A 13,038-nucleotide genomic window follows, 5' to 3' on the forward strand; every position below is an offset into this window, starting at 1 on the left:
CTCAGTGACTGGGCAGTAGTTTGTCAGAGTGAGTATAATGTTGGAAAACTGAGGTTATCCACTGTGGTACGGATAATAGTCAGGCCATCTTGACTATTGAGTGCTGTGTGTGGCCACCTGCAGGTTGATTTTGAACTTTTGTGTCCTGTTATGTGAAATAAATGAGGGCAGCAGACGTATCTCTGCCTGACACCGGGAAAATAGTGAGACAGACCTTGGAACAAGCGTCTGGTTATTGCCAAAAAGCAATGTAAATATTAATTCTGGAAAACAAATGTCTGAAAGAACAGTGACCCCGACCTGATTGGAACACAAAACCTTCGGATCTACCGTCAGACACACTACCGTTGCGCCACGAGGCCGACACAGTGCGGTGGAGATGTTCGTCGAAATTAAGGTTCTGCAATACAAGGGGCTTGGAAATCAGCAGAACCGGTTTCGAGGTTTGAATTTCGAGATAAACCCATGGTGCAGAGCCAACAGATCCCTGGCAGCGATCAGTGACAGGAAGATGCAACTTAAGCAATCCTGACTAGCTCAGTCGGTCGAGTATGAGACTGTTTATCTCAGGGTTGTTAGTTCAAACCCCACGTTGGACGAATTATTTTCCTTACACTTTGTTGGTGCTTTCACAGGAAAACATCATTAATGAACCCATAATCTTCTTTTGCACAATGAAAGAAATGCGAACTGAGGGAGAGTTGATCATTTAATCATTTATTCTGTGCTCTGTATAAGAACACAAAAACCAGGAGAAGGAGTCGGCCATTTGTCTCTTCGAGCCTGCCTTCTTGTGCACTGAAACAAATTGTAACCGTGTTTTTAAATTATCAGTGAGAGATATTTAGAGTGCACATTTCAGTGCTTCACAAAACCATTCCTTTCGCTGCAGCCACCCAGGATCGATTCCCGGTTTGAGAAGTAACTTTGATATCATTGTTTGTAATTGAAATGGCGTCATTTTATTCAGTTCGATGAATGTCCCAAAGCACTTCAGAGTGGTGTCCAAACAAATGAGTTTGTAAATAAAAACACTGAATGTCAGGATTGGGATTTGAACCCACGCCTCCAGAGGAGACAGGGATCTGAATCAACGCCTTAGACCGCTCGGCCATCCTGACTGTTGGATGCGCCAGTTGCAAGTTATTACACTGGAAAGTTTCAAAACGGGCACTTGTTCAGTGTAGCTGGAAGGCCCAGTTACCGGGATATCCTCTCCCCCGGGGGTTTCCTGATCCTGTGCTCGATGTACGGGGAGCTTTGGCACGGGTCCGAGGTAGCTTGGATGTGTAGGCTGCTTGCTGGCTTCAGGTGGTCTCTTACCAGTGTGATCAATTCTTCAAACGACTTGCTTGCTGGTTTCTCGTGTGCCAGCAGGTCCTTCATTGAAGCGTATGTTTTCGCGCTGCAGCTGGTCAAGAGATGGGCTGTTCTCTTGTCTGCCTTATTGTCGCCGAACCAGTCTTTGGTTACAAAGCTTTGCTGGAGCCTTTCTATAAAGTGCTCCCAATTATCTCCAGCATTGTATTTTTTCATCTGAGCCGTTGGTCGCCATTCTGTGGATTCTGTAATCCCGTAACTCGTCGCCACTGAAAAGTCCTGACCCTGTAATACAGACTCACACGAGGCACATACTGAAGTCAAGTTCACTCTGGACCTGCACCTTTATTACACAGCTCTCGAATGCCGAACTTGCCTGAGACCTATCCTTATATACCTGTCTGGGAAAGGTATCCAGTGTCTCCTGCAAGTGCACCCCTGGTGGTAAGGTCAGTTTGTGGTTACAGGTCATCTCTGGTTACAGTCATGTATGGCATGGTAAGGTACAGTTATGTACAGTAGTGTGAGATACATGACAGTATTGGTATTTATGGTGATTACAGCAATTATTAATCGTGTCACAGACCTCAATTATTTTTATGCGATGAATTGATCGAGGATTGAAACCAGGTTAGTGCGCCAGATCTTAACCCCTCGACCATCAGGGAACAGTTACGATACATGTCGATATACTTATATATATTTATATATGACCCTGAATATCAACGGCTACCTACCTAGACCTCGTGTTGCAACGGTAGTGTGTCTAACTTTGAGTGAGAGAAATTGTTCCACAGTGGCACCCATCTCATCTTTTGTTCACTTTTAAACACTAGAAACTGATACAGGGGAATAAATAGAGAAACCAAAGCACAGGGTTATAGACAAGAGGAAGAGAGAAGGGGAAAAATAATGTCCCCACCCAGAACGAATGCAGAAACCCCTCTGCTGCGCTCGGGGTGACCACCCACAGCCTGGATACACTAACGTCCCAGCAGCTCATTGACTGTCGGAGTGGGACTGTGCGGTGCTTCAGAGGACAGTTCGAAAAAGCAAAGTCACTGATTCCGTCTCATGTGCTCCTCCAAGCAAGAAAAGCAACACACTAAAAATGCTCCAATAATGGTTACACCTTATCTTCAGAATTGTTAGACAGTTGGCTCGTTGGTCTAGGGGTATGATTCTTCTTTGGGGGTTGATACTTGAAATTTGCGAGACGTCCCGGGTTCAAATCCTGGACGAGCCCTCAATTTACCCAAGAATTTTGAAATTGCATCGAACTTTTGCAGAGAAGGTTTTGCATTTCTTCAACACTTTTCAGGAACTCATGACGCCCAAAAGCGCTTTATAGCCATTGAGTTATGTTTGAAGTGTTGAAGTATTGTATTGTGGGGAAAGATGTGCCCAAATCAACCCACACGAACCACCACTCTTTGCGAAGGAGTTCGGTGCAAATAATCAGGTGCCTCAGGGACTTGGATTTTCTGTGAATGAGTTTTGCTTGTACCTGCGTTCAAGCTTGAAACAGTAACTGGGCTTCCATCTCACGGGAGCAGTGTTTAGTGGTTAGTGAGTAGGTGACCAGGTTGATGTGCGCCGCTTTCAATCTTTGAAATTTCACCGAACAAAGAAACGGTGAATCCAACTGTCCCTGTAAGCGACGGATTGAAGGGATCGCTGCTCCAAACAGAGCTGGAACACGCACAGTGCAGGAATAGGGTCCGCAACATTAAATGTCAAAGTTATTAAGCAGACAATAATTAAACATACACTTAACAGTACTTACAGCCAAACCATGCGAATGTTAGCCGAAGAACTCAAACACGTTACAGTTCCCAGCTCGGTGTACAAATTGATCAAATATTAATCGGATTCTAAACTATCTGTTCCAAATGGCACATTTTATATCTTTTCCTTAGCCCTGCTACGTGACAATTTAAACTTTTAATAGTATTACCGAACACAAGTGCCCAACTTCTGATGGAAGGTCATTAACCTGAAACGTTAACTCTGTTTCTCTCTCCACAGATGCTGCCTGACCTGCTCAGTGTTTCCAGCATTTACTCTTTTTATTCTCCAAACTTATAATCAGAATATCACTTCCCTTGTCATCTAACTACACTCCTTGTCCTACACACCAGGCTCCTTTCGGATGATTCAGGCATTCATTGGAATTATAACTTCTTAATGATAACAATTATGTGAAGTATGTAACGATGTAATACTTGCCACCAGAGCGCGCGACTGTTGGAGTCCTAATGGTCACCTGCCCACACGAACAGGGCCAGTATAAAATGTTGGCTGCCATGTAGTTCAGGCACACTGCAGTTGTAATAAAGAAGACTAAGATCACACTAAATTTAGCTCACAGAACTCAGCCTCGGGGAGTCCTTCTATGCACAACAATTGGCGACGATTAACAGAATTCGAATTTTCCCGCAACCATGGCTGCTGTTGGAATATTAGAGAGATCCAAAGAGGATGATGATTGGGAAGCCTTCGTCGAGCAACTCGACCTGTACTTTGTGGCCAACGAGCTGGAAGGAGACACTAACGTGGCCGAGCATAGGGCAGTTCTCCTCACCATCTGTGGGCCTAAAATATACAGCCTCATCAAGAATCTGCTCACACCGCCAAAACCAAAGGAGAAGGAATATTCAGCGTTGTGCACACTGGTTTGGGACTACCTAAAGCCGAAGGAGAGTATCCTCATGGCCAGATATCGTTTTAACACGCACCATCGCTCCGGGGACCAGGACCTGGCAGATTATGTCACTGACCTGAGACACCTCGCGGGACTTTGCTATTTTGGAGCTGCGTTGGGGCAAATGCTGTGGGACATTTACGTGCTGGGCATCAGCCACGAGGTCATTCTTCGAAAGCTTCTGCCTGCTTTAACCCGAGACCAGAGCAGGGCCATCGCGATCGCCCAGGCATGCATGGCCACGGACGATAACACCAAACAGATATCTTCTCAACATCAAAGCTCATCGGCAAGTACTGTGCATAAAATGATGTCGCTAGCAGTCCGAAATGCATATGGCAGGGTCTATACGTCTGTGGCTGCAAGACCTGTGATGACTCAGAATCCGCCATCGGGGATCGATGTGAATCTATTAGCACCGTGTTGGTGCTGCGGGGATAATCCTCGGGCCCATCAATATCGATTCAAGCACGACGTGTGCAAAGGCTGCACAACGATGGGGTACCTCCAGTGCATGTGCAAACGTGCTGTGACATACCACGTGGCAGAGGATGATCGATCCGGCACGGATTATGCAGCACAGGCAACTCAACCCGAGGAACAAGGACTCCCAGGTGCCGGTGGGGATATTGCATTTTATCAGGGAGGCTTTGAGGGTGTGGCCGAAAAGTTTCCTCTGCCGACCTGGGGCTCGCTTTCCGTGTCGGAGTTCTGAGCAGAGCGTTTGCTTAGAGAGTCTCGTGTTGGGCATGTGGACAACGTGGCAAGCCCAACGGAGCTGGCCTAGTGTGGTCAGTTCTTCAATGCTGGGGATGTTGGCCTGATGGAGAACACTGATGTTGGTGCGTCTGTCCTCCCAGGGGATTTGCAGGATCTTGCGGAGACAGCCCTGGACGTATTTCTCCAGTGATTTGAGATGTCTGCTGTATATAGTCCATGTCTTGGATCCATACCGCGGGGCAGTAATCACCACCGCCCTGCACACCATAAGATTGGTGCCAGATTTGAGGTCCTGGCCTTCAAACACTCTCCTCCTCAGGTGATCGAAGGCTATGCTGGCACACTGGAGGCGGTGTTGGACCTCGTCTTCGATGTCTGCATTTGCTGAGAGTAGGTTCCCGAGGCGTGGAAAATGGTCCACGCTGTCGAAGACCACACTTACAGCCTTCCTAAATGTAGCACCCTCATTCTATTCTCTTGAAACAAGTTCCTGAATTCTCGGCTAGCTGTGTAGGTTAGAGCTGTGGTTTTATCCTGTGATAGATTCTATCATAGTGTTTCCGAAGTGTAGTAGTTATCACATTCGCCTCACACACGAAAGGTCCCCGGTCCGAAACCGGGCGGAAAGATCTTGAAAACTTGAAAATGGGCCGAATGGCTGACTCCTGTTCCTAACTCTTACGTTCTTATGATCTCTTGACCTTTCACAGGAGAACAAACTCTCCTCTAAACATGCATGAGAAAGCTCCAGAAAATAATTCCGTCCGAGGTGTTTTCGCGTGTGAGGCGAACGTGTTAACCGTTACACTGCGGAAACATCTCCACTTTCAGCACCAGATTACCAAAATTAAACTTTATGAGATCGGGATAAAAGTTCCTCACATGCTCAGGCCAAAATATCTGATTGATGGTCCACAAAAGAATGAACAAACTTCAGCACGAGGTCAGACGGAAATGTTAAGCGACTACGTGGACTGCTGAATTGCACTTTTAAGGAGTTGGTGATGACAAAACAAATGGGTTCCGCTTCATGATCAGAAAAAGTCACAAGTGGGATTCGAAGTCTCACCTTCAGAGAAAACTGCAATTTGAACACAGCACCTTAGACCGCTCGGCCATCCTCACTATGCAGTGCTTTATGTGGCCACCTGCAGGTTGATTTTGAACTTTTGTGTCCTGTCACATGAAATAAATAAGGGAGCAGGCGTATCTCTGCCTGACACCGGGGAAACAGTGAGACAGACATTGCAGCAAGGGTCTGGTTATTGTCAAACAGCAAATAAAATATTAATTCTGGAAGAAAAATATCCAAAAAAACACTGACCCTAACGTGATTTGAACACGCAACCTTCTAATTTGGAATCAAACACACTACCGTTGCAGCATGAGACCGACACAGTGAGCTGGAGATGTTCGTCTATATGAAGATTCTGCAATACAAGCGGCTTTAAAATCCCCGCCCATTCCCACCAGGTATCACAAACAGCGCTCACCGGACAGTCACCGAATGGTTTGCTCGAAAACTTTTCTCTTGCTTTCACGGGAAACCATCATTAATTAACCCCTCACCTTCTTTTGCTAACTCAGGGACATTCCATACTTCAAATCATTTGGCCTGTGCTTTACATCTTAACTCGAAAGCCATATCCCATTTTACTCACTGTATTTTAGCTTTCTGGTTCAAAGTCTTCAGGAATCTGGGGCAACTTTTATCAAATTTAGCAGCACCGGTTTTTCCTATCGTGCACACAAAATAAAATCACTCGTGAAGATAAAATCCCACCGTGCGTATTTTCAGATTCAATGCTGTCGGATTTCGAATAAAGTGAAAGAATTTTACAGTGGAAAGATTTGCAAGTGTTACTTGTATTTGTGTCTTTAATTAAACTTTGTGGCGTCTGACTCCCGTTCATGCTATTGCTGAATAAGAAAGGAGGGTTTGACGTTGACCAGCTCATCCTTTATATTCAGTGGTTTCTCACCCTTTGATGGGCTGCAGTGCAGCGGATATCACGTTGGCCTCACACGCAAAAGGTCCCCGGTGGATCCGTATTCTCTCAGTCAAAGTTATCGATTTATTGAAGTGAAATAAACAGCAATTAAGGAATAAGGGAGCCCTTTTACCAGGAGAAAAAATTGCAAATGCTGGAAATCTCAGCAGGTCAGGCAGCATTTGCCAGAAGACGAAATTCGGGATTGAACCAGGGACCTTCCCCGTGTAAAGCAAACGTGATAACCACTACACTACAGAAACCTCTGGTACAATAACCCCAACAGAGGGGAGGTGACCAGTGAGCTCCGTCTGTGCTGATCGGCATTGTGTGTTGGCTCACCGAAAACAACTTCTGTCCTGCACTGAATGTTCTCAATCCTTCTCCTCCGCTGCCCTTTACAGAAATGTCAGGGATCACCCAGCCACCGTGTTCACTTCCACATCCTCACAGTGGGGCCACAGAGGCTCCTATCTTTCTCTCCGCGATCAGCGAACTCACCCAGTTTACAAAATTCAACCCGGAATACATGCCCGGAAAAGTCAGATAGTCTGTAAGCTCGGTTTTTCACAGAAAGTATTGGTATTCATGGTGGTTACAGCAATTATTAATCGTCTCACAGACTTCAATTATTTTTATGCGATGAATTGATCGAGGATTGAAACCAGGTTAGCCCGCCGGGTCTTAATCGCTCGACCACCAGGGAACTGTTACGATACATGTCCATATATTTATATATATTTATATATGACCCTGAATATCAACAGCTACCTACCCAGACCACGTGCTGCCCACGGTAGTGTGTCTAACTTTGAGTGAGAGAAATTGTTCCACAGTGAGACCCATTTCATCTTTTGTTCCCTTTTAAACACTAGAAACTGACACAGGGGAATAAATAGAGAAACCAAAGCACAGGGTTATAGACAAGAGGAAGAGAGAAGGGGAAAGATACTGTGCCCACCCAGAACTAATGCAGAAACCCCTCTGCTGTGCTCGGGGTGACCACACACAGCCTGGATACACTAACGTCCCAACAGCTCATTGACTGTCGGAGTTGGACCGTGCGGTGCTTCAGAAGACAGGTCGAAAAAGCAAAGTCACTGATTCCATCTCATGTGCTCCTCCGATCAAGAATAGCAACACACTAAAAATGTTTCAATAATGGTTACACCTTATCTCCACGTTTATCGAGCAGTTGGCTCGTTGGTCTAGGGGTATGATTCTCGCTTCGGGGTTATTGCTTGAAATTTGCGAGAGGTCCCGGGTTCAAATCCCGGACGAGCCCTCAGTTTACCCAAATATTTTGAAATTGCATCAAAGTTTTGCAAAGAAGGACTTGCATTTCTACAACACCTTTCAGGAAGGAACTCATGACGCATCAAAGCGCTTTGCATCCGTTGAGTTGTGTTTGAAGTGTTGTCGTGTGGGGAAAGATGTGCCCAAATCATCCCACACGAACCGCAACTCGTTGCGAAGGAGTTTGGTGCAAAAAATCAGGTGCCTCAGGGACTTGGACTTTCTATGAATGAGTTCTGCTTGTACCTGCGTTCAAGCTTGTAACAGTAACTGTGCATCCATCTCACGGGGGCAGCGTGTAGCGGTTAGTGTGTAGGTGACCAGACAGATGTGCGCCGCATTCAATCTTTTAAATTTCACCAAAGAAAGAAACGGTGAATCCAACTGTCCCTGTAAGCGACGGATTGAAGGGATCGGTGCTCCAAACAGAGCTGGAACACACGCAGTGCAGGAATAGGGTCCGCAACATTAAATGTCAGAGTTATTAAGCAGACAATAATGAAACATACACTTAATAGTACTTACACCCAAACCTTGCGAATGTTAGCCGAAGAACTCAAACACGTTGCAGTTTTCAGCTCGATATACAAATTGATCAAACATTAATCGGATTCAAACTATCTGTTCCAAATGCCACATTTTATATCATTTCCTTACCCCTGCTTCGTGACAATTGAAACTTTTAATAGTATTACCTAACACAACTGCCCAACTTCTGATGGAAGGTCATTAACCTGAAACGTTAACTGTGTTTCTCTCTCCACAGATGCTGCCTGGCCTGCTCAGTGTGTCCAGTATTTACACTTTTTATTCTCCAAACTTATCATCAAAGTATCACTTCCCTTGTCATCTAACTACGCTCCTTCCTGATATGCAGCCTTGTCCTACAAACCAGGCTCCTTTCTGATGACTCAGGCATTCATTGGAATCATAACTTCTTAACGATAACAATTATGTGAAGTATGTAACTATGTCATACTTGCCACCAGAGGGCGTGAATGTTGTAGTCCTAATGGTCACCTGCCCACACCTGCAGGGCCAGTATAAAAGGTTGGCTGCCATGTTGTTCAGGTACTCTGGAGTTGTAATAAAGAAGACTAAGATCACACTAAGTTTAGCTCACAGTACTCAGCCTCCTGGTGTTCTACTTTTCACAACAATTGGCGACGATTAACAGAATACAAACCTTCACACAACCATGGCTGCTGTTGGAATATTAGAGAGATTCATAGAGAGTGAAATATATGAGGGCCGCAGGCGGATCTCTGCCTGACACCGGGGAAACAGGGAGACAGACCTTGGAGCAAAGGGATATGGATGGAGTCGGCAAAACTTGAGGCATCTGATTCAGGAGAGTCGCGGGGCGTGGAAATTCGGGAGTTTAATGACTTTGAAAGGAACATTTTTTTTTGTGACCTTTTGTTCAGAGAAATATTTGTGAAAGGAATTTTTTGTAGGAAGGGATGCAGCACTTATCCTTTTGCCTTAGCACTTGTTTCTGGGTGTCAGGATCATATTTCGTTTCAATGTTATTCTTCCAGAATTAATATTTCATTTGCTGTTTGAAAATAACCAGACCCTTGCTCCAAGGTCTGTCTCACTCTTTCCCCGGTGTCAGGCAGAGATCTGCCTGCTGCCCTGATTTATTTCATGTGACAGGACACAAAAGTTCAAAATCAACCTGCAGGTGGCCACAAGCAGCACTGAATAGTAATGATGGCCGAGTGGTCTAAGGTGATGTGTTCAGGTCACTATAGATAGTGTTCGAATCCTATTGCAGACATTTCTTATATTGAATCATGAGGCAGAATCCATTTGCTTTGTCACCACCAACTCCTTAAAAGTGCGATTCAGCAGTCCACCTGCTCGCTTAACATTTCCGTCTGAACTGGTGCTGAAATTTGTTCATTCTTTTGTAGAACGACAATTATTTATTTTGCTCTGAGCATGTGAGGAACTTTTCTCCCGATCTCATTGGGTTTAATTTTGTTAATCTTGTGCTGAAAGTGGAGATGTTTCCGCTGTGTAACGGTTAACACATTTTAGTTTTTTGAGTTCATGCTCAACTTTCTCCTTGAGTGCATATGGTACGGAAAGGGGCTTGTAGTAAACCAATCTAGCGTCCTTCTGTACCCTGACACTCGCCTTGAAGCCCTGGATCGGACTGTCCGTTTCGCAGAACAACTTTGGATACTTCTTGATAACCTCATCCGTTGATGGAAATCTCGCTTCCACACAGAAAATCTGACTACAATCCAGCTTCAGTGAGCTTAATCAATTTCTTCCTTGTAAGGCAGACTTGTCTCTTTTCACTACTATTCGAGGCAAGTTCTGAAATTAATCTTTATATTTCACCGATCGGTACAGTGATATGACCAACCACAGGAATTTACTCTCCTGAGTAGCCTCACTGCTCTATCTTGGGTTTCTCCAGTTGGAAATCACGCATCTATGTGGATTTTGATGCTTTCCGAATCACTGTCCGTTAAACTAGTGCTCCTGATGATGTGTAACTCTAACATCTCATCGTCCTGTTGTTGGTCTTCCATACTATGTAGTCTCTTGGGATTTCTACTCATAGCTTTGAACGCTGGAGTCATAGCTTTAAAAATATGTTTACCCTTCAGTCGGCATGACTTCGCAAGATGCCCAGTCTTTCTGTCGAAGAAACACTCTGCCTTCACGTGTGGAGAACTTTGAGCAATGTGATGTCCCAGGCACCTGCAGCATGACTTCGACGCTTTGGCAGAATTTCCAGTTTCTGAGGCTTTTGGCTCCCTTGTTATACCTTCAAATGCTCTGATAATGACTCCACGAGACAATGTGTCGTTATTTAACTGTAGTGACCTGAGTCCTTTATTGATAACCACAGAGTGAGGATCACACCTGGTGGCCTGCCTTTTATACGAGGCCAGGCACACCTGTGCAGTTAAGCTACAAGTCTCCCACTGCAGTGCCCTCTGGTGGCACACCTTGTAATAGTACAAGCAGTAACCATGTCGAACACATGACAGGTGTCACTGTGGAACCGTTTCTCTCACTCAAAGTTAGACGCACTACCGTGGGCGCCACGAGGTTTAGGTAGGTTGCCATTGACATTCAGGTTCATATATAAATATATATAAATATATCGACATGCATCGTAACTGTTCCCTGGTGGTCGAGGGGTTAAGATCCGGTGCACTAACCTGGTTCGACATGTATCGTAACTCTTCCCTGGTGGTCGATGTGTTAAGACCCGGCGCACTAACCTGGTTTTAATCCTCGATCAATTCATCGCAGAAAAATAATTGAGGTCTGTGAGACGCTTAATAATTGCTGTAATCACCATGAATACCAATACTCCCTGTGATAGACCGAGATTACAAACTATCTGGCTTCTCCTGCACTTGCCGGGCACGTGGTTAGGGTTTAATTTTGTAAACTGGGTGAGTTCGCTGATCGCGGGGAGACGGTAGGAGCCTCTGTGGCCCCACTGTGAGGATGTGGAAATGAACACGGTGGCTGGGTGATCCGTGACATTTCTGTAAAGGGCAGCGGAGGAGAAGGATTGAGAATTCTCAGTGTTGGACAGAATTTGTTTCAGGAGAGCCAACACATTCCCGATCAGCACAGAGGGAGCTCACTGGTCAGCTCCTCGCTGAGGGGGCTGTTGTGCCAGAGGTTTCTGTAGTGTAGTGGTTATCACGTTTGTTTCACACGCAATAGGTCCCAAGTTCAATCCCAGGCAGAAACATTATTTTTAAACTTGCTGTGGATGAACAATCGGAGGCGAGTTCAGTCTCCCTGCAAATGCTGCCTGACCTGCTGAGATTTCCAGCATTTGCTGTTTTTATTTGCTATTTATTCTCCTGGCAAAAGTGCTCCCTTATTCATTAATTGCTCTTTAATTCACCAATAAATAGATAACTTTGAGTGAGAGAAAACGGATCCACGGGGACCTTTTGCGTGTGAGGCGAAAGTGATATCCGCTACACTGCAGCCCATCAAAGGGCGAGAAACCACTGAATATAAAGGATGAGCTGACAAATATCAGGGGCAGGGCAGTCTGGTCAATGTCAAACCCTCCTCTCTTATTCAGCAGTGGCATGAACGGGAGTCAGACGCCACAAAGTTTAATTAAAGACACAAATACAAGTAACACTTGCAATTTTTTTAGTATAAAATTCTTACACTTTATTTGAAATGCTACTGCTTTAAATCTGAAAATACACACGGTGGGATTTTATCTTCACTACTGATTGTATTTTGTGTGCACGGTAGGAATAATCGGTGCTGATAAATTTGATAAAATTTGCACCAGATTCCTGGTGTCATCGGCAATGAATACTTTGAACCAGAAAGCTAAAATACAGTGAGTAAAATGGGTTAACATACATAAGAACATATGAAATAGGAGCAGGAGTGGGCCATACGGCCCTTCGATCCTGCTCCGCCATTTGATACGATCATGGCTGATCTGATCATGAACTCAGTTCCACTTCCCGGGCCGCTCCCCAAAGCACAGGCCAAATGATTGAAGTATGGAGTGTCCCTGAGTTAGCATTTGTTTGATTGTGCAAAAGAAGGTGAAGGGTTAATTAATGATGCTTTCCTGTGAAAGCAAGATAAAAGTTTTCGAACAAGCCATCCGGTGACTGTCAGGTGAGCGCTGCTTGTGATACCTTGTGGGAATGGGCTGGGATTTTAAAGTCCCTTGTATTGCAGAACCCTCATATAGACGAACATCCCTTAACGACTGTGTCGACCTTGTGATGCAACGGTAGTGCGACTGACTCTAGATCAACGAGTTGGGTGTTTAAATCATGTCGTGGTCATTGTTCTTTTAGCAATTGCTGCTTCACAATAACCAGTCACTTGCTGCAATGTCTGTCTCACTGGTTAGTAGTGGTCGGGTTGGGGACAGCATCAAAGAAGAAAGAAGGGATGTGTGAAGTGGTGGTACAGCAGTTATCATGGGTAATTTTAACCAAATCGTGATTGAGCTAAACACATGGTAGTGATGTG

At 45.0% G+C, this 13,038-nt stretch overlaps 1 non-coding gene across 1 annotated transcript; it reads left to right on the plus strand.

Moving 5' to 3' along the window:
* Positions 1-7,932: 7,932 nt before the first annotated feature.
* Positions 7,933-8,020, plus strand: trnap-cgg (transfer RNA proline (anticodon CGG)). The gene is given in 2 exon segments: positions 7,933-7,968; positions 7,985-8,020. It is a non-coding gene; the product is annotated as a tRNA-Pro (tRNA).
* Positions 8,021-13,038: the final 5,018 nt, after the last annotated feature.

This window comes from Pristiophorus japonicus, unplaced genomic scaffold (genome assembly GCF_044704955.1).
Source record: "Pristiophorus japonicus isolate sPriJap1 unplaced genomic scaffold, sPriJap1.hap1 HAP1_SCAFFOLD_42, whole genome shotgun sequence".
NCBI classification, from domain to species: domain Eukaryota; kingdom Metazoa; phylum Chordata; class Chondrichthyes; family Pristiophoridae; genus Pristiophorus; species Pristiophorus japonicus.